The sequence below is a fragment of the Scylla paramamosain genome, chromosome 48 (assembly GCF_035594125.1).
Source record: "Scylla paramamosain isolate STU-SP2022 chromosome 48, ASM3559412v1, whole genome shotgun sequence".
Lineage (NCBI taxonomy): Eukaryota > Metazoa > Arthropoda > Malacostraca > Decapoda > Portunidae > Scylla > Scylla paramamosain.
The window spans coordinates 3,059,363-3,079,362 of NC_087198.1; positions in this window are offsets into that span (position 1 = coordinate 3,059,363).

The window sequence follows — 20,000 nt, forward strand, 5'->3', positions numbered from 1 at the left end:
TCTAGCTGTAGACAGTACCCACTACAGGAGGCTCTGGTTTCTTGAAAACAACTTGTTACCCAACACGTAATTCTGTTTATTGAAATCGTTATTAATAGCAGGGAAGGAGAGGGCTATCTCAGTGGTGCACTTGTCTATTTCAGTACTATGCACTTGCATTATCTCTTATTCTGATTTCAATTTATGAAACAGCACGAATTTTGTAAAGCATCATTATAATAGTACGTGATATACGACTCTGACCAATGTCTTAATTTATCAAGATGCCCTTCCATAATCTTCGTAATCCTCCTCAAGTCATTATCGCCGAATTTGCATTGTATTTGGAGTGTGAGCTACAGGAGTTGCAAAACAGTTGTTCCAGCGCCCCACTCTTAACTATTCTAACATAAACAATTCTCGCCATTTACTGGCGGCTAATTTTTAAAATGCGAACTCAGACTTACGTTACCTTTTAAGACTTCTTCAACCTTATCTCTTTATTATTTTGAAAATCTACTCCTCTCCTTGCGATATCATTTAATATTTTTTACCACGTATCATTCTACTTTGCAAGAAGGCAGATCAGCATGCTATCGTCTTTTAATAGACACTTGTTGTTAACTACTTTTTTGTGAATATACAGTCATGATTCCGTATGATTAACATGTATTTACCTTTCCATACTATTTTTTTTTGTTACCATATGTTTAAATTCTTCTCTTTACTCAGTTTATCTAGAAATAATTGATCTAACTGTAATTGATCTCATAGCACCGGCAGAAGCTGCAGTGATAACCTGATCTATCTGCTTATCAGACTCGCATTTCGTCACTGAGAGAGTCCCGTGAGTCAGAGTCTAACCAACAGTCCTTCTGTTGCATGAGCTACCACCGTTCCAACCGTGTTACCTGATTCGATGACCTCTCCCAGTACTTTACAGGGACCTCAGTATCCTAATTCTTCCCTTTATGTTTCTTAACACATAGCTGAGAGTTTTGTTAATGCTTCACTGAAAAATTTCCTCTGTCTTCACCCCTAACATTTCCTTTTGTTTCCAGTCGCCTTATCAGTTATGGCTTATTTAGGCCTGGAAATCACACATACGGTTCCACGGTAATTTTCATATACCTTTAATTTGTTCATATCAAGTACTCACATAAGCAGTGAAGACAGCTCTTTTTTTTACCATTTTCATTTATTTTCATTTATTTTATTTATTTATTTATTTTTTTTTTATGATGATCATACAAACATACATCACCCTTCAGAATTTTTCAACATTATTTGTGTCACTCGCTTCTGTATCAAAGCTACTACCTATATATTGTTAATTTTTCGGCTCGTATGTTTCCTCCATTAAAGTTATCGTTTTCCCACACTTGCTTCTCTCTCTAAATTTCTGCTTAATAAATCCTTTCCATTACGTCTCTTAACAACTAAATTTTCTCGTATCAAACAGACTCTGCCATTTGTAGAATTAAGTGTTTACAACTCAATCTTATCCTCACCATCTTCTGTACAAATCTCTAGCACCTGCGTTCCCTGTCCCAGCTGAATCTATAAGTAACTTGTAGAATTTAGAATACTGCAAGTATAGGATGTGGCAAATGTGACATGAGAGTTGTAATGATTTGTTGCAATGGATGTTATAATTACTTGTTGTTGAGTCGCCTGCTAAATTTGGTCTACCGTCTAGAAGTCAACAATATTCCTTTCTTTCTTTCTTTTTTCTTTTATACCAGTTACGATGACAGCACCTATGACATGCTGTAGATTTTTATTTTTTTTTGCCATGTGTGTTTCCCTGCTTCACCAATGTACGCCACTGGTGAAACAAGTACGTAACTGATGACCATAACAAGAGGCCATAATTTATTTATCTCATAAGCAATATAATCCTTTGAACATATTACTTTTTTTTTTTTTTTTAATTAGAGCAGGACGGTTTAAGCAGTCAAATAATCATGAAATGTGTGGGAGTGAGAACTTGTATGACGATGATTTGCGGCCAACACAGACGCAGAATGTATAACTTAACTGATTTTTACCCTATATATATATATATATATATATATATATATATATATATATATATATATATATATATATATATATATATATATATATATATATATATATATATATATATATATACAGATTGTTCTCGTGCTATACATGATGGAAAGGTGGTTCACAAAAGGTACTTAAGCCTTCCATCACCAGAATCTCATGCACCTTATGTTTCTGGAGCCATACCAAATCTGTTCTGTAACTAGCCAAAAACTCCTTCACTAACAGAAAGTGTCAAAATCTTTCAAGATCTAACTTTTCTCGTGACTTCTGGCATCTAGCCAAAAATATCTCCAATAACTTTGCTTCTTCTTTTTGTCCTCCTTTATTTCATTCAGATGGCACCACTGCTATCACATCTATCTCTAAGGCTGAACTCTTCACTCAAACCTTTCCTAAAAACTCTACCTTGGATGATTTAGTGGTTGTTCCTCCCTCTCCTCCACCCTCTGACGACTTCACAATACCTATTAAAATTCTTCACAATGATGTTCTCCATGCCCTCGCTGGCCTAAACCCTCGGAAGGCTTATGGACCTGATGGGGTCCTCTATATTGTTCTTCGAAAGTGTGCCTCTGTTCTTGCGCATTGCCTAGTCAAACTCAAGTCTGTCAACATCTACCTTTCTTTCTTGCTGGAAGTTTGCCTATATTTAGCCTGTTGCTTAAAATGGTGACCTTTCTAATCCCTTAAATTTCCTGCTTATGTAATTTTTTTTTTTAATCTAACCTCAATGGGAAGATTCTTAAACATCTATCACTTCACAATCTTCTATCTAATCGCCCGTATGGGTTCCGTCATGGCCGCTCTACTAGTGATCTTCTGGCTTTCCTTACTGAATCTTCATCATTCTCTTTTAGAGATTTTGGTGAAACTTTTGCTGTTTTGCTGTCTTGGATATATCAAAAGCTTTATATAGAGTCTGGCATAAAGCTTTCATTTCCAAAACTACCCTCCTACGACTTCTATCATTTTCTCTGTAATTTCATCTTAATTTTACTTTCTGTCCGTTCTATTGCCGCTGTGGTAGACGGTTACTGTTTTTCTCCTAAATCTATTAACAGTGGTGTTTTTCAGGGTTCTGTCCTGTCACCCACTCTCTTCTAATTATTCATCAATTACCTTCTGAACCTGTCCACTCCTACGCTGATGATTCCACCCTGCACTTTTCCACGTCTTTTCATAGATGTCGAACATTTCAGGAAGTAAACATTTCACGCAGGGAAGCCACAGAACGCTTGACTTCTGATCTTTCTAAAATTTCTGATTGGGGCAAAGCAAACTTGGTATCCTCAAAAATTCAATTTCTCCATCTATCAACTCGACTCAAACTTCCAGACAACTATCCCCTCTTCTTCAGTGACACTCACCTGTTCCCCTCTTCTACACTGAAGACCCTCAGTGTGTCCTTTACTTATAATCTTAACTGAAAATTTCACATCTCATCTCTAGGTAAAAGAGCTTCTGTGAACTTGGGTGTTCTGAGACATCTCTGCCAGCTTTTATCACTCCCCTCAGCTAAAAACTCTGTACAAAGGCCTTATCCGTCCATGTATGGAGTATGCTTCACATGTCTGGGGGGTTCCACTAATACCACTCTTCTAGACAGGGTGGAATCAAAAGCTTTTCGTCCTATCAACTCCTTTCCTCTGACTGTCTTCAGCCTCTGTCTCTCTCTCTCATCGCCACAGTGTTACATCTCTTGCTGTCTTCTACCGCTATTTTCATGTTAACTGCTCTACTGATCTTGCTAACTGCATGCTTGCTGTCCTCCTGTGTCCTCGTTGCATAAGACTCTCTCTCTCTCTCTCTCTCTCTCTCTCTCTCTCTCTCTCTCTCTCTCTCTCTCTCTCTCTCTCTCTCTCTCTCTCTCTCTCTCTCTCTCTCTCTCTCTCTCTCTCTCTCTCTCTCTCTCTCTCTCTCTCTCTCTCTCTCTCTCTCTCTCTCTCTCTCTCTCTCTCTCTCTCTCTCTCTCTCTCTCTCTCTCTCTCTCTCTCTCTCTCTATATATATATATATATATATATATATATATATATATATATATCCACTCATTCTTCTATCCATCCATCAATCCTTCTATTCACCCTATATATCCATCCACCTACCCACTCATCCAGCCAGCCATTAATCCATCATCTCATCCATGCATCATTACATCCATCCATCCTACCATGTTTTCACTCCTCCCTCCAACTATCCATCTCTCTACCCATCCATCCATCCATCTATTCATCTATTCAATCTTCCTCTTATCCATCCACTCCTACATCCATCCACTCATCCATCTACTCCTCCACTCATCCATATATCCATCCGTCCATCAATCTACTCACCCATTCATCCATTTATCCACTCATTCATCTCTCATTTTATCCACACATCCATCCTTCCATCTATCCATTCATCCATCTATGTGTCCTTCATCCATTCACCCACTAATGCAGTCATCCATTCTTCTACCTATCCATCCAATCATACATTCATCTGTGTATCCACTCATTCATCCACCCTTACATCCATTCATCAGTCCATACATCCATCCACTTCTTTATCCACTCGTCCATCCAGCCAGCTTTTCATCCATATAACCACTCATCCCCGCTTACATATATCCATTCATCCATCCGTTCACGTATTCACTAATCCATCAGTCCTTCCACCTATCCACCCATCCAACCGTCCATCCATCTATCCATCCGCTCATTCATTCACTTATACATCCATCGATCTGTCCACTGTTCCATCCATCCACCTACTCATCCATCCATCTATCCACTCATCCATCCATCCACTTATCTGTCCATCTATCTATCTGTTCATCCATCCATCCACTCGTCTATCCATCTATCCATTCATCTATATATCCAGCCATGCATTCATCCACTCGCCCATCCAACTGTCGTGGTCCGAGATATTGCGAGGAATTGCTTTATAAAGGCTACTGGAAAACTCACAAACATTTTCATATTTCAATTGATCACTAATAATCATTTACATTTCTTACAAGTCAAAATTTCTCACTCCCATTAATTTTCAAGTAATGTAAAGTTTTTAGGTGTCACTTTGTTTGTTGAACACATTCATTGATCAAGGCAATCACCGTGCAAAACACAGACCATATCAAATGCATCTTCACAACAACTATTCAATCGGCGCCATTAATGTTCAGTTATAAAAACACATGTGACATCAGCAACACATCAGTTACTATAAACACTCTCCATAACGAAGTAAATCTTCGTACACCATACAAACCTATCATACCAAACATAAAACATCAGTTAAACATCCTACTCCTCCTTTAATAACATCATTCATTTATAGACTGCATTACGCTTTCAAGCGCCACTTACTTTCAAGTTATTCCGTCCATCTCAGCCCCTCTCTGGTCAAGCCATCTCTGCTTCTGTGCCTGCTACTCTCTGCTACTCTCCACTACTGAACTATTCCACTGTTACATGTTATACGTAATATGCAGTCGTTTGGCACTGCCTGTTTCTCTCAGAAATTTTATCTTTATTTTCATAACATTTTACACATCTCTGAAGCCCTGGGGTCATGAGGAAGCCCGTGTGAGTGTAATAATAATAATAATAATAATAATAATAATAATAATAATAATAATAATAATAATAATAATAATAATAATAATAATAATAATAATAAACTGATTATAATTTAGGCAGTTAACAAACTGACAATGTAAAGTGTGTGTGTGTGTGTGTGTGTGTGTGTGTGTGTGTGTGTGTGTGTGTGTGTGTGTGTGTGTGTGTGTGTGTGTTGAATAATACAGTAATTGTTGTACGGTACCGTCTGATTGTATTTCTATGAGTGTGTGAAGGAGAAATTGAGTTGGTTACTTGGGAGTAAAGTTCGAGGTGCGAGTGCCTGTCGCCTCTGTGCCTGCCTCTGTGTGTAGTGAGTGTATTGCACGGGAACCTGTGTACTGCTGTGTGATACATGGACACACGGAAAGGAGTGTTTTCCTCTCTCTGCTCTGTGTGATTGTTCTGAGAGTGACTGGATGAAGCAGCGCCGCAGCAGCCGTGCCCAGCTGCCCGGGTGAAGTCCTCCTCCTCGACGCTCGTGTTTCCCATCTCGCAGCGTGTGAGGCGCCCCATGCCTGCTGTGAGGGTTCGTTTCAATATACGAGTAATTTGTTTTTCCTGTAAGCGCTTCTGTGGCTCATTGCAAACATTTCCTTGTGGCCAGATAGTGAGAGAGTCCCGGTGTGTACCAGCCTTGTGTTTGTGCGTCTTTTATTGCTTTATTGAATCTTGCAGTACGTGTTTGCATTGCCTTCACGTGTAATCAGGTGAAGTATCTTGCTGTACTTACCAGGCTTGTGTTTCTGCAGCAGAGATTTCAGGAAGTCTATGTTTTTCGCTTTATTGTTAAAATTTTATAAGATTTGTTATATCAATAATAAAGAATTGATAAGGGAATCTTTATTTTCACTTATTTACTGTGGTGAAATTGTTTATCACCAGGATGGATATAAACCAGCCTCCAGCCATTCAGCCTCCAGCCACTCAGCCAGCCAGCCAGCCTCTATCCAGTCAGCCAGCCAGCCAGCCAGCCTCGAGCCAACCAGCCAGTCATCAACCCAGCCAGCCACCTATCCAGCCTCAAGGTGTCACGTAGCCTCACGTGACATGAAGACACTGTTTGGAATTGCTGTTGGGGAAAGTAGCTGAAGCAGAGATGCGTATGCTTGTCTGATGTGTGTGCGTGTGTGTGTGTGTGTGTGTGTGTGTGTGTGTGTGTGTGTGTGTGTGTGTGTGTGTGTGTGTGTGTGTGTGTGTGTGTGTGAGTGACTTGCTCTCCTCATGTTTGTCACACCTCTGAGGATCACACACTTGTTTAGCGATGCCACGCATTTTGTTGTCTGAAGTGTTAAAACATAACTAATGATTCATACAGCTGATAAGTAACTTGCTGGTGAAATATAAGCTCTTTCATTGTGAACACAGATTCCACGTGACTGCCACGTAAGGAGACGAGTCTGGTACGCACGCCCACGCCCTCAGCTCTCCTCTCTGCCGCCTGACCGGCGCAGGAACGAGCCACTCAGCCCCTCTTGCCGGCTCCCACAGGCATCATCATTATTAAGACTCGGAAATTTTTTGTATTCGTGGCATAAAAGACCATGTTTTTTTTTTTTTTTTTTTTGTATTTACGCTCAATAAATGACTAAGATTGCTTGTAATTCGCAAGTATTTATTTTACCTGATTCCTTCTAAGACAGTGCCATCAAAATGTGACTGATTTTAAAATTATTCCACAAGATGTACAGAGTCGGTGAGGTGACAGAAGAAGAGTCCAAGGTTTTGGAAAAGTGTGTTAAAAGACTGGAAATATAAATTAAAACAAAAATAAATAAATAAATAAATAAAAAAAAAATAGGAACAAAACTAAAATTTTCATTTTTACTTTGTCATAAATAAACGAACAAATAAAAAACACAAAACAGGAAAAAAAAATGCATAGTTATATTTAAAGAATCTTTAATAAACTGAGGGAGACACACAGCAAGCAATAAATATAAAGAGATCCACGGAATTTGAAGAAAAAGGATGAGAAGAAGAAGAAAAAAAATATATAGAGATGAATAAGTAAATAAACGTAACAGACGAAGTATTGAGGAGATGTAACAGAATAATATGTGTATTAAACAAGATAAATACATGAATATCACACAGGGAATAACGAATGACTTCATACAAGGGAAATAAACAACAAAACAGATAAACAGAATAACAGGGTGCACGTATAGAATAAGATGAATACATGAATAACACACAGGAATAATGAATAACTTCATACAAGGATAGAAAAAAAAAAGTCACCCGGGAAGAAGGAACATTCATTATTATCACTGCTGCTCAGCCTGGCTGGCGAGGAACTCATCAAAAAGCCTGAACATATCTAGAATACGTGGAATAACAAACATCAACTCACAAACGACTCATACCAACACGAGGAATAAGAGATAAATGAAAAACAAACCCACAAGAACAAAATAATTGCCTTCATCGCAAAGCCACGAAACATCAAAAAATTCAAGTTAAGCACAAACTTCTAGCCAACAGGAGGCCATAAGTGCGGGTGTTCCTCGTGCTAGGGAGGGGAGGGACACAGGGCTGGAATGGGAGGGGCGGCTACTACATTATAGGGGGGCTGTTACTCTCCCATTCATAGATACCATGGTGTCCATTCCTAACTTTCATGGTGTTGAAATGAATTATTTCCGCTTGTTTTTCGCTGATGTTTCTTGAGACGAATTTAACTAATTTGTTTGAAAATTAGGTAAATATTTTAAGCTTAATCCCTTAAAATTTTATGTTTGAAATCGAGCTTGAAATGCGTAATTACTCTTAAAACTTCGGCAATATTGGCTTATAAGTGAGAATAAAACGCGTGGCAGTCTTGGTTTGTTGGCAAAGGGTTCAAATGCCTGAACTCTGGCCAACAAGCCAACAGTAGCTCATAAGATAGGGTGTTGTGTTCGTTGACAGTAGGCATGGCTGGGGGGTGAGAAGCAAGACTATTGTACTATCTATTTAAGTAATTGGACTATTAATGACGAGTGTGGAGTTTTTATGTTTTTAGCATTTGTTGGCAAATTAGGCGGTTTTAAAGGAAAATGTTTAGGATTTGGCAGTTTTTTTTCTCATGTCTTATGGTTAAATATTATTGTTTTTTTTTCTAGTAGTATAGTTATAGATTAATTAATTTTATTTTGGAGAATGTGTTTGCTTACGTATTTCCGCTTCTATTGGATAACTATCGTATATCTGTTGAATTAAGCCTTTTTCTCGTATATTTTCACAAGTCTTGATTTAGTTATTTTTATCTACTGTTTCCTATGTGCTTAGTTAGGTATTATTGCTTCTTTATCTCAAATATTGTACACTATCTAATAATTATCGTGCATCTGTTGAATTGTCTCGTATATTTTTCGCTAGCATTGTTTTAGTTTAATTTTTTGGTATATGTGTTTCGTTAAGTATTGTGAATGGGGAATAAAATAAGTCTAGGGTATAATGAAAGCTTTATTTCCTTTACAAATACGATAAAGATAGCGAAAATGTATAATAAGGCACAAATAAAGGCGGTAACGCTTTCATGCCCACCGTAACACCTAGCTTCTTTCATGAACAGACCCAATTGCTACATTTCAGGCTTAAAGCTCCATTTTGTAAAGTGACAACACAGGGTAAATGTACAAGAAACACGTTATTGCCTTTACAATAAAAGTAAAAAAGGAGTAGGTCATAAATAAAGCCTTAATTATGTCTTCTCTGTCACTCGTAATTCCCTTTAATCTCATGTGCCATGTCTTGTTACAGGTAGCAGGCGGATTAGTGCATGAGGAGTAGAAGAAACATTTTATTGCCTTTAGAATGAAGGTGTAAGCTTCAATAAAGGATAAATGAAGTCTTGTGTGTTCCTTGTCACTAATCTAGTGATTCCCTTTTATCTCATCTGTTTGCTCGTATGCTGTTACAAATAACTTCTTCTTTTTCTTCTTCTTTTTCTTCTTCTTTTTCTTCTTCTTCTTCTTCTTCTTCTTCTTCTTCTTCTTCTTCTTCTTCTTGTGTTGTTACGGCTACCCTTTGTTCTGTTTTAACTATGAATGTTTCTCGTGTCTCTCTCTCTCTCTCTGTGTGTGTGTGTGTGTGTGTGTGTGTGTGTTCGTATGTTAGTTTGGTGAACGAGCTATTTACGTACAAACTGTCTGAAGGTAACATATCGTTAATGTTATTTTCCTTAGTATTCCAGTATTTCTGGAGCGATGGTTTACAGAGGTGGGGCTGTGGTTTGGCGTGATGTCAGGCTGGAGGAGAAATGGCAAAGATGCGTGAGGTAGCGACGTTGGGACAGAACGATGAGAGCACTCACCACGTCTGTCTGACCTTACCAAAGCAAAAACAGCCACTCCACCGGGGAGTCGTGCAGCTCTGTATGCTAAATCTTCTTTAGTATACTTATATAAGAAGACTGCGTTTTATTACCGCCTTCTCCCTTCCCATAGCTGCCTCAAATGGACTAGCTTCCCCAGTAGTCACCACCTAAGTGATTGGGTGCAGTGCTTAGTATAGTTTATAAGATTCATTTGAAATTCTTGCTCTCTTTACGAAACGGTCATAGCACCAGTTACACATAAGGGTCATCAGTCTGCATCTCTCATCCACAGACAAGGATATATTACAACAACTATTTCCAGCAGCTGGGAAAGAATTGCCAGCTACGTTCCCGGGAAGAACAGTTGCAATAAGCGATAAACACCAGGAGAGTGGAGGACCTCTCACTGCTACACAAAGTACTCGCCTCCAGAAAAGGGGAGGAGTCACGTCTAAATATATATATATACTGAGTGCCTTGCAGATAAGTACACTCATAGGCAGATTAATGGAGACCCCTGAAAGCTATATGTATAGACATGGGCGTACTGCAGTAAGTGACTCAAATAACCCTTGAAGCAACTGGTCCACTAGCTGTAAACCCCTTCCCCGTCTCCTGCAGGTAGTACGTGCCTGTCTGTACGTCTGCCTTTAGTAAAGCGTGGACTGTGACCCACTAGAACGTGAGAACACTGCTTAGAGTGACGTCTCAGGCGATGACACACGCCAGAGGCGAGAGGGAAGAACGGGGAGACACTCCACCCAACCCTACCGACTCACTCACTCACTTCTAGTTGCCAAAAAAAAAAAAAAAAAAAAAATACTCTACGGAAAATTCTTCTGTTACGACCACAATTTTCGGCCGCTTCTCACAGCTGCTGCAATTCGACTACCTCGCCTGAACTACCTCCCAAGTGATTCAGTGCAGGGCTCAAATTGGGGTGTCCAGGGATCCTCGTAACTCCTGCACTTTTTTCACAACTGGTTTTAATGCCAGGTCACACTAATGAGATCACCAATCTCTTTTACAAACCCACATACAAGGAAGTAATACAACATCTACAAGAAAACTCCACCCGCTGGGAAAGAATCGCCATCCACGTCTAGGGAAAAAAAAAAAAAAAACTTTATAACAAGCAACGACTCATATATGGTCGAGGTACAAAACCCCGCTGCACTGTCCCCCTCGTATCGAGTCCTCCCACTGTCTGACGGCGTATTATAGCAGCCCATTCGCCCGTAATAGCTAAGTATTGTCTGTCGTCTGTGGTGAAGCAACACGCACAAAACAAATGATGTCATGTATTGAAATTAGCCTCCTTTATACGAAACTATAAAGAGGTGCCATTCATTATGAAGCGCAGGCTGTCCGACGCGGCTCTTTTGTGTTCACTGGAATGGCTGCGAGGCGCGGACATCCGCTGATTACAGTTTATAACTGGGCTATGAAAGAGGTGCAAGGGGTGAGAGAAACAACTTCTAATTTTGTGTGTTACGCTGAGCTGGTGTACCCTTCCTCACCTCATCCACACGTCACATCACCCACACCCTCCACTCATTCACCCACCCATTAAACTACCCATTTACCCATCCACCTACCCATCCACTCACCCATCCACACAAACTCCCATACACAACCTATCCAATTATCCATGCACCTACACACCCACAAACACATCCACATCCCAATTACCAACCTACCCATCCACCTACCCAATCACTCACCCATCCACACGCATCCGCACACCAATTCACCCAGTCACCCATCCAAATACCCACTCACTCATCTACCTACCCAGTGTGTGTGTGTGTGTGTGTGTGTGTGTGTGTGTGTGTGTGTGTGTGTGTGTGTGTGTGTGTGTGTGTGTGTGTGTGTGTGTGTGTGTGTGTGTGTGTGTGTGTGTGTGTACCGCTACCTACCCTGCTGACGTTTGTGTATTTTCAAGGTGTTTTGGGAAGGATAGGGATGTTGTTATTGGTGTTGTTGCTGTTGTCTGAGGGTGTTTTTGCCATATTGTTCTGTTTTCTGGGTGTTTATGGGACGGTGTTTCTGATATTTTGGGCTATGTTTTGTCACAAATTATATAGATGCCCAAGCTGGCTTCACTGCAAATTTAGGCGTTCCAGAAATCGTCTATCTGGCGCTGTTATGTTTCATCAGTGACCAAGAAATCAAAACTATATGTATTATCTTTGCCGCTAATCATTGGTTTTAGTCGTCAGTGGCTGAAATGGATAAGGCCAGCCTTTAAAAAGTGGTGACTGAAAAACCGTGTCGGCAGCATCTTGAAGCTTTTGTTTCGATGTCATGTAATCTTATTTAATTTATGGATGTGTGGGTGCGTGTTTACATATGTGTGGGCGTGTGTGTAGGTATATGTATACGTACAGGAATGTGCAAATGTTTGCGTGCACGTGTAGCTTTAATTGGGTGTGTGTGGGCGTGTATTTCCTTACGTAGGCGAGTGTGGAAGCAGGTATGGTTTTATGTGGGCGTGTGTTTGGATGTATCGATACATATATGCGTGTATGAATGCCTGTGAGTGCGTGTGGGTGTGTGGACTTGGGTGGACGTGCATTTCCTTGTGTTGCCGTCTGCTGAAGTATGTATGGCTTTATGTGGGCGTGTGTATGGATGTATGGTTCCGTACGGGCGTATAAAAATGGCTGTGGATACTGCATGCGTGTGTATATGGACGTGTGTTGGCGTGTGGTGAAACATGCATAGCTTTGTGTGGCGTGTGTGGGCGAATAAGGCTGAGATAAATATAATGGTACCTGCGACCAGTGATGGTCGTCATGGCAATGCGGGACGCCAAGGACGCCATGACGGGAAACACACCATCTCCGAAAACATTTCGTGGGAATTTGTATCAAAAAGGATCGCCAGCCTGGAATCCAGGCAAAGTAAAAATGTGTACAAGAAGCTGAAGAAAGAGAAAAACAGGGATCACAAAACTGAGGATGTGAAATAAGTGGTATGGACACTCAGGGAAGAAACGACATCGCCACAACGTTGTCATGGATGCCTGGCGAGCGCAGTTTTCCCAGTAGGACCACGTAAGGAAAAGAGCTGAAAACCTTGTCAAAAAAACATCTGCGGTTGCAAGACTAAACTGGAGAAGAGCTAATTTCAGAGTTTCCTCCCAAAATATGACGCCATCAATATCAATGAGATCAAGACCGGCCACAGCATGTCCTTCCCTGGGAGCGTGAGTCACCGCAGCGAGGCAGCAGGCAGATCACCGCAGTGAAGAGGTGCCGTGCTGCTGTGCTGCTCATCACAAATCCTCTTGCAGAATTCATGGAGTGTGTTGACATGAGGTTGCGCATGGCCATGAAGCAGGGAAGAGTGTATCCGCGGCAACCCGCGGCTCGCGAACATATGCCTGGCCCCCTACATTATCGCCAACGTAGAGGGATAGCTCTGGCAGCGGCCACCCACATCCTGGCCCACATAGGATGGCCCTAGCAGCGGCCACCCACGTAGAGGGATAGCCGGCATGGGGTGGGGTGCACCTTCTTTCCTCTCATCTCTTCTCGCATGAGTCATTCCCTCGTGACCACTGAGAACTCTATGTTGAAGGCTGTAGTCACAATAGACACCTTAGACGAGTCATAAGAAAGAAAGGCAGACAGCAGACAGCGTTGTTTGGAGGAGACTAGGAGAATTTTACTGTTAGAGGGGGCCGCCAGCTTTAAGGAGATAATTAAGTAATTACAGCAGTACACGACTGCTTATAAGTGTAACTCTAGCTTCCTTTGAGCGTAGTCATTTGTAAGGCACCTTATATAGCTGAGACGTGATTCATTAGCTGCATGTGTGTGTAAGCCGACTTTGCTTGCAGTGCACTGTCCCCAATCCTCCTGTTTGTTTCTGATAGCAGTGTAATAATAATGATAATAAAAATAATAAACGGTTTATTCTTTAAGCTGTCAACAAACTGAAAATGTACATTGGGGGTAGGGAAATACTTGACATTAATCCTAAAGGTAAGTCAAATCTAGAAGGGACTATTGATTGATGGCAAGCACCATGGTGGGAATCGCACTGAGTCTGTACTGGTCCGTACGTGACGACTTTAGGGGCGTTATCTTGTTGTGGTGTCTCGTTGCACGGGCCGGGCGAGGCGCGTCAGGCGGCAGCATGTTTCTGAGACGTGGATGATGCAGAAGTCCCCATCCAAACTTCTCCAGAGCCTAGCGGTACCTGGTGGATAGTCTGGACAGGCTCAGGGTGTTCAGGGCTTCTTTATAGGTGGTGTATGCAGGGCCAAGGATGACCCTGCACGCCCTTTTCTGCACACTCTCCAACTGTAGCTGTTGAGTTTGTGTGAGGGAGGAGGACCACACTGAGGAGGCGTACATGAGTTTGGGGAGGATAAAGGTAAAATACACCCCCCTTAACTCATCTGTCGGCGTCCCGAGCAACCTGAGTCTGCACAGCATGTACAGCCTGTAGGTAGCTGATCTTATGGTGCTGGCGACATGCTGCTTCCAGGTCAGCTGGTCGTCCACCATGACTCCGAGGAGCTTGGCACATCTGACCACCTGGAAGGGGGTGAGGACCCACTGAGAGCTGGGGAGGAGGCACTGGTACAGAGGAGGTACAGAAATGCATCACCACAGTTTTGCTGTGGTTGATGGTCATCCTGCTCTCCTCCGTCCACGTCTGCAGTCGCTCCAGAATCGTTTGCAGTGGCGAGTAGTCCGGGTTCTTGGTGGAAACTGGGACGCCCACGGTGCAGTCGTCCACATACTTCCAGCGATGGGGGGTGTCAGTGAGGGCGTCGTTAATGAAGAGGAGGAAGCATAGAGGACCCATCTTGGTCCCCTGGGGGACCCCACAAGTCAGCTGTTGGAAAGTAAAGACAGAGCCCTGATAGCGAACGGCCTGACGCCTCCCTGTGAGGAAGTCGTCTAGCCACACTATCAGGTTAAGAAGGAGACCCAGACTCACTGCCTTGCTGATGACAACAGTGTGATCAACAAGATCAAAAGCCTTTTTGAAGTCCACAAAAACAACAGCTAGAGAGGTGTTTCGCTTGTTCAGGTGGCTGTGGATGAATTCAAGGAAGCTGGTCAGGTAATGGGAGGTGGAGGTGGCTTTAATATTTCCAAACTGTCTGATATCCACGGTATTACAGATTTTGGTGTAGGCCCAGTCATATACAAAATCTTCACAAATAAGGCTAGGGATGGGGGTGATAGAGACTGGTCTGAGGTCATTGAGTGACTGTGGACTGGAGGTTTTGGGGATGGGGGTGACGTCAGATGTCTTCCAGTCCTCGGAGCAAGAGTGTTGGGAGAGTGAAGCGTTTATTATTGAGCATAGCGGTGTTGCTAGCTCTACAGCAAATTCCTTGTAAATTTTTATAGAAAGGTCAATGGGTGTTGTGGATCTTGGTTTGAATTTGAGTATTCTCTTAAAAACATCCACCGCCTGGACACTGGGAGGATGAGAGTGGGCCGGTAGATAGGCAGGAAGCAGAGTGGTGTGGAGGGGAGGAAAGGTTTGACAGATAGCAGCAAAGTGATCGTTCATCTCCTGAGCCGCGAGATTAGCAGGAAGGTGTGAGGTGCAAGGAAGAGACGAAGTGTGCTTTTGTAGGCCACACAAAGCTTTGATCTTAGCATACCACTGTCTGTTGTTGGTCAGCTTGAGGTGGTGTATCTTGTCTGGGTAATAGTTTGCCTTTGCAGCCTTAATCTCCCTGATCACTCTGTTTTTTAGTTTCCTGTATAGGACCGGGCAGGAGTGGAACACCCAGGTCCGCTGACGCAAGAGTCTTTTAATGCGGGGCGTCATCCAGGGAGCATGAGACAGGTGCGTTGTGACGCTTTTTTGGTTGGGAAGTAGCGGTGGAAGGCTTCTGTGGTGGTGGCGACGTACTTTTGCCCTTTAAAGTGGACGTCCTCCACATCTAACACCTCGGTCCACGGGTGTTGTGTCACCCAGTGCCCAAACTCCATCATGGCTGAGTCAGGCATGGGGCGGTGGGTCCTGGTGACAGCTGACCGGGGGGTCGAGGTGGTGGGTGTGGGTGTCCACAGTATGGAGAGATGGGTGCTCCGTCCCATGGGAGGCAGCGGTTTGGGGGGCGAGTACTGCTGGCCCAGGTCTGTCAGTAGAAGGTCGAGGATGGCTTGCTGGTGTGTGGGGAAGTCCACGACCTGGGTGAGGTGTAGTTGGTGTAGGATATCGTTGATATCTAATCTGTTAAAGTCCCCACAGATGACCAGTTTGGTGGCAGGATACTTCACCCTCAGGGCATCAGCAGTGTCGATGATGTGAGCGGTGAGTAACTGTGCTGTGGTGGCTCGTGAGGGGTGGTACACGACGCACACGATGATGGAGGCCGTGTTGCTGGGGTGGCAGGGGGGCGTGACTCTCACCCACAGGGCCTCTTCACCGGCCGGAATATCGACAGGGAGGTGTGAGGGGCTGAGGGTAGAGCGGCAGAAAACGGTAAGTCTGGTAGTCTTGCATTGTGCACACCTCAGGAACAATCTGCCACGCCTCAATAACCGCCACAATGTCTGCACAAGTAGAACTCACCGTCACGATTAACTCGTCCATCTTGTTTTCCTAGAAATGTTGCATTGAATAAGAGGAGGGTGGGGAGATTGTACCAAATATGAGGTACTTCAATGTGCCTGTATTCCTTCTTCCATACCCTGCGGTCAACTCTGGCACTTGAGGTCACAACCTTGATGGGACGCACATGTTTCCCTCCCCTCGACCAGCGGTTCCAAAATAGTTTCAGGGTCTTAAGGCATTTTATCGCGTTGGGCGGCGGGTAACATGATCCTCGCCTGCGACGTATGAGGTAGTTGCGTTCGTACGTTTGCACTGGAGCACACATTGTTCTTTATGTATCACCACTCACTCGCTAAATGTGTTCACAAGTACAAGAATTTCACCAGGGCGAGCCTAAAACTAAAAGCTAAGAGTTGAAAACAGAAAAAAAAAACTAAGGTCGCTATCACTAGAGGCGGGGAAGGCCAACAAGCTGGCCGAGGCTGCCCGAGAGCGCCAAAGGTCACACATCCTACCCGTGTGAGTTCAGAACAGTGTGTGTGTGTGTGTGTGTGTGTGTGTGTGTGTGTGTTTGTGTGTGTGTGTGTGTGTGTGTGTGTGTGTGTGTGTGTGTGTGTGTGTGTGTGTGTGTGTGTGTGTGTGTGTGTGTGTGTGTGTGTGTGTGTGTGTGTGTCTGTGTGTGTGTGTGTGTGTGTGTGTGTGTGTGTGTGTGTGTGTGTGTGTGTGTGTGTGTGTGTGTGTGTGTGTGTGTTGTATGTGTCGTGTTGTGTGTGTTTTTTGTGTGTTGTGTGCGCGCGTGTGTGTGTGTGTGTGTGTGTGTGTGTGTCTGTGTGTTTGTGTGTGTGTGTGTGTGTGTGTGTGTGTGTGTGTGTGTGTGTGTGTGTGTGTGTGTGTTTGTGTGGGTGTGTGAGTGTGTGTGCTCTATGTGTGTGTGTGTGTGTGTGTGTGTGTGTGTGTGTGTGTGTGTGTGTGTGTGTGTGTGTGTGTGTGAGTGTGTGTATGTGTGTGTGTGTGTGTGTGTGTATGTGTGTGTGTGTGTGTGTGTGTGTGTGTGTGTGTGTGAGTGTATGTTTGTGTGTGCAAGTGTGTGTGCTGAGTGTGTGTGTGTAGTGTGTGTGTTTGTATGTGTGCGTGTTGTGTGTGTCTGTGTGTGTGTGTTTATGTGTGTGTGTTTGTGTGTGTGTGTGTGTAATAATAATAATAATAATAATAATAATAATAATATACGGTTTATTCTTTAGGCAGTCAACAAACTGAAAATGTACATTGGGGGTGGAGAAATACTTGACATTAATCCTAAAGGTAAGTCAAATCTAGAAGAGACTATTGATTGATGTGTGTGTGTGTGTGTGTGTGTGTGTGTGTGTGTGTGTGTGTGTGTGTGTGTGTGTGTGTGTGTGTGTGTGTGTGTGTGTCTATGTGTGTGTGTGTGTGTGTTTGTTGTTTATGTGTGTGTGTGTGTGTGTGTATGTTGTGTGTGTGTTTGTGTGTCTCTGTGTGTGTGTATGTGTGTTTGTGTGTCTGTGTGTCTGTGTGTGTGTGTGTGTTATGTTTTGTATGTGTTGCGTGTGTGTGTATGTGTGTTTGTGTGTATGTGTGTGTTGTATGTGTTGTGTGTATATATGTGTGTGTGTGTGTGTGTGTGTGTGTGTGTGTGTGTGTGTGTGTGTGTGTGTGTGTGTGTGTGTGTGTGTGTTGTATATGCTGTGTGTGTGTGTGTGTGTGTGTGTGTGTGTGTGTGCATGCTTGATGGTCATTGTTCACCCACAGAAGGGCGAGGGCGGGGAGGAGTGCGTCGGCCGGTTGGTTTTAGTGATATAAATCCTGATCGGTTTACTGCTTGTCTACCTGATACTGAAATGCTATATGAAATGAACAACATAAATAACTTTAACGTAAATATCACAGATGCACTGTATAAGTACGCAAGGGAAAGTTGTGTTGGTGATGTGAGGGAGGAGGAAGACGACAATCGCCTAGACAGATGGGAAAAACTATTGAGTGAAGGTGATCACAGACGAGTGTGGCAGGCAATAAACTGGAAAGGCAACTTGCAGGTCTATGATAAGTCTTTAGTCGTACCATCGGACACAGATTTTAAGGAATATTTTAAGAATGAATTTAATATAAATAACGTAAACATTACAGAAGCAGATTGTGACACAGGCGTCAATATTCCCCTTCTTGACGACCCCATCACTCCTCAGGAACTCGCAGTACAAGTAAGGCGTATCAAGCCTGGCAAAGCGTGTGGTCCAGATGGCATTCCACCCGGAATATTCAAGCTGCTCCCTCCGGACTGGATTCTTTGCATCGCCACCTTGTTTAATTCAATTTTCTTTTCTGGTTCTTATCCTGATTTGTGGTCTAAAGCTGAATTCTTTACAATATTCAAGAGAGGAGATAGGAAAGATCCTAGTAACTATCGAGGCATTAATGTAATGAGTAGTATTTCCAAGTTATACGATATGGTATTGTGTTGTCGTCTCGAACAGTGGTTCAAACCGTACAGGGAGCAGGCTGGAGCACAGCGGGGCCGCGGATGTATGGATCATATTCTCACACTTAGACTCCTCACTGATTACGCAAGGAAGAAAAAGCTCAAGTTATTTGTGACTTTTATTGCTTTTTCCAAAGCATATGACAACGTACCTCGTGATATATTGATGCGAGTGTTAAGGCGGCTTGGATGTGGCGCAGTAATGCTGGGGGCCATAGCGGCCATGTACGCCGTGACAGAGAGTGTGCTGGGCACTGCTGTGTTCGCCACCACGATGGGAGTGCGCCAGGGATCCCCGACATCTTGTCTTTTGTTTATTATATTTGTTAATGACCTGATCAAGTCTATAAAAGATAATTGCGAGGATGATGGGTTTCTCTCCTGGCTGCATATTCTCGTCCTGATGGACGACACTGTATTGTTGGCTACCACGAGGGAGAGAATGCTGCATAAGATAGGACTTATGAAAACTTACTGTGATAATTATGGAATGAAGGTCAATGAGGCAAAGACGAAGTTTTTCGTAGTGGGAGGAAATGCAGCTGATATGGAGCCCCTACGTGTGGAGGGGTTAGAGGTGCTGCGATGCCAGCAGTACTCATACCTCGGGGCCACCTTCACAGCTGACGGCTCGGTTCACCAGGCAGTCAGGACTCACGCCCTTGCTAAGGCAGCCCATGTCTCCAAGTTCGTATCTTTCCTTAAGAAAAATAACGATATACCATTTCAGGTCAAGAAAAGAGTATTTGATGCTGCATTTATGTCTGCTATCCTTTACGGCTGTGAGTCCTGGCTGAATGCAGACTTAAAACCTATTGTAAAATTGTATAACTGGGCCTTAAAAACGTTGTTAGATGTAAGGATGACTGTTTGTAATGATGTCTGCTACATTGAGTCGGGAAACCCGCCCATCAATACGGTGATAAAGAAAAAACAAAGGAAATATTTAAAACGTGTTTGGATAGAGCGGTCACAGCTGGATGATGACCCACTGATAC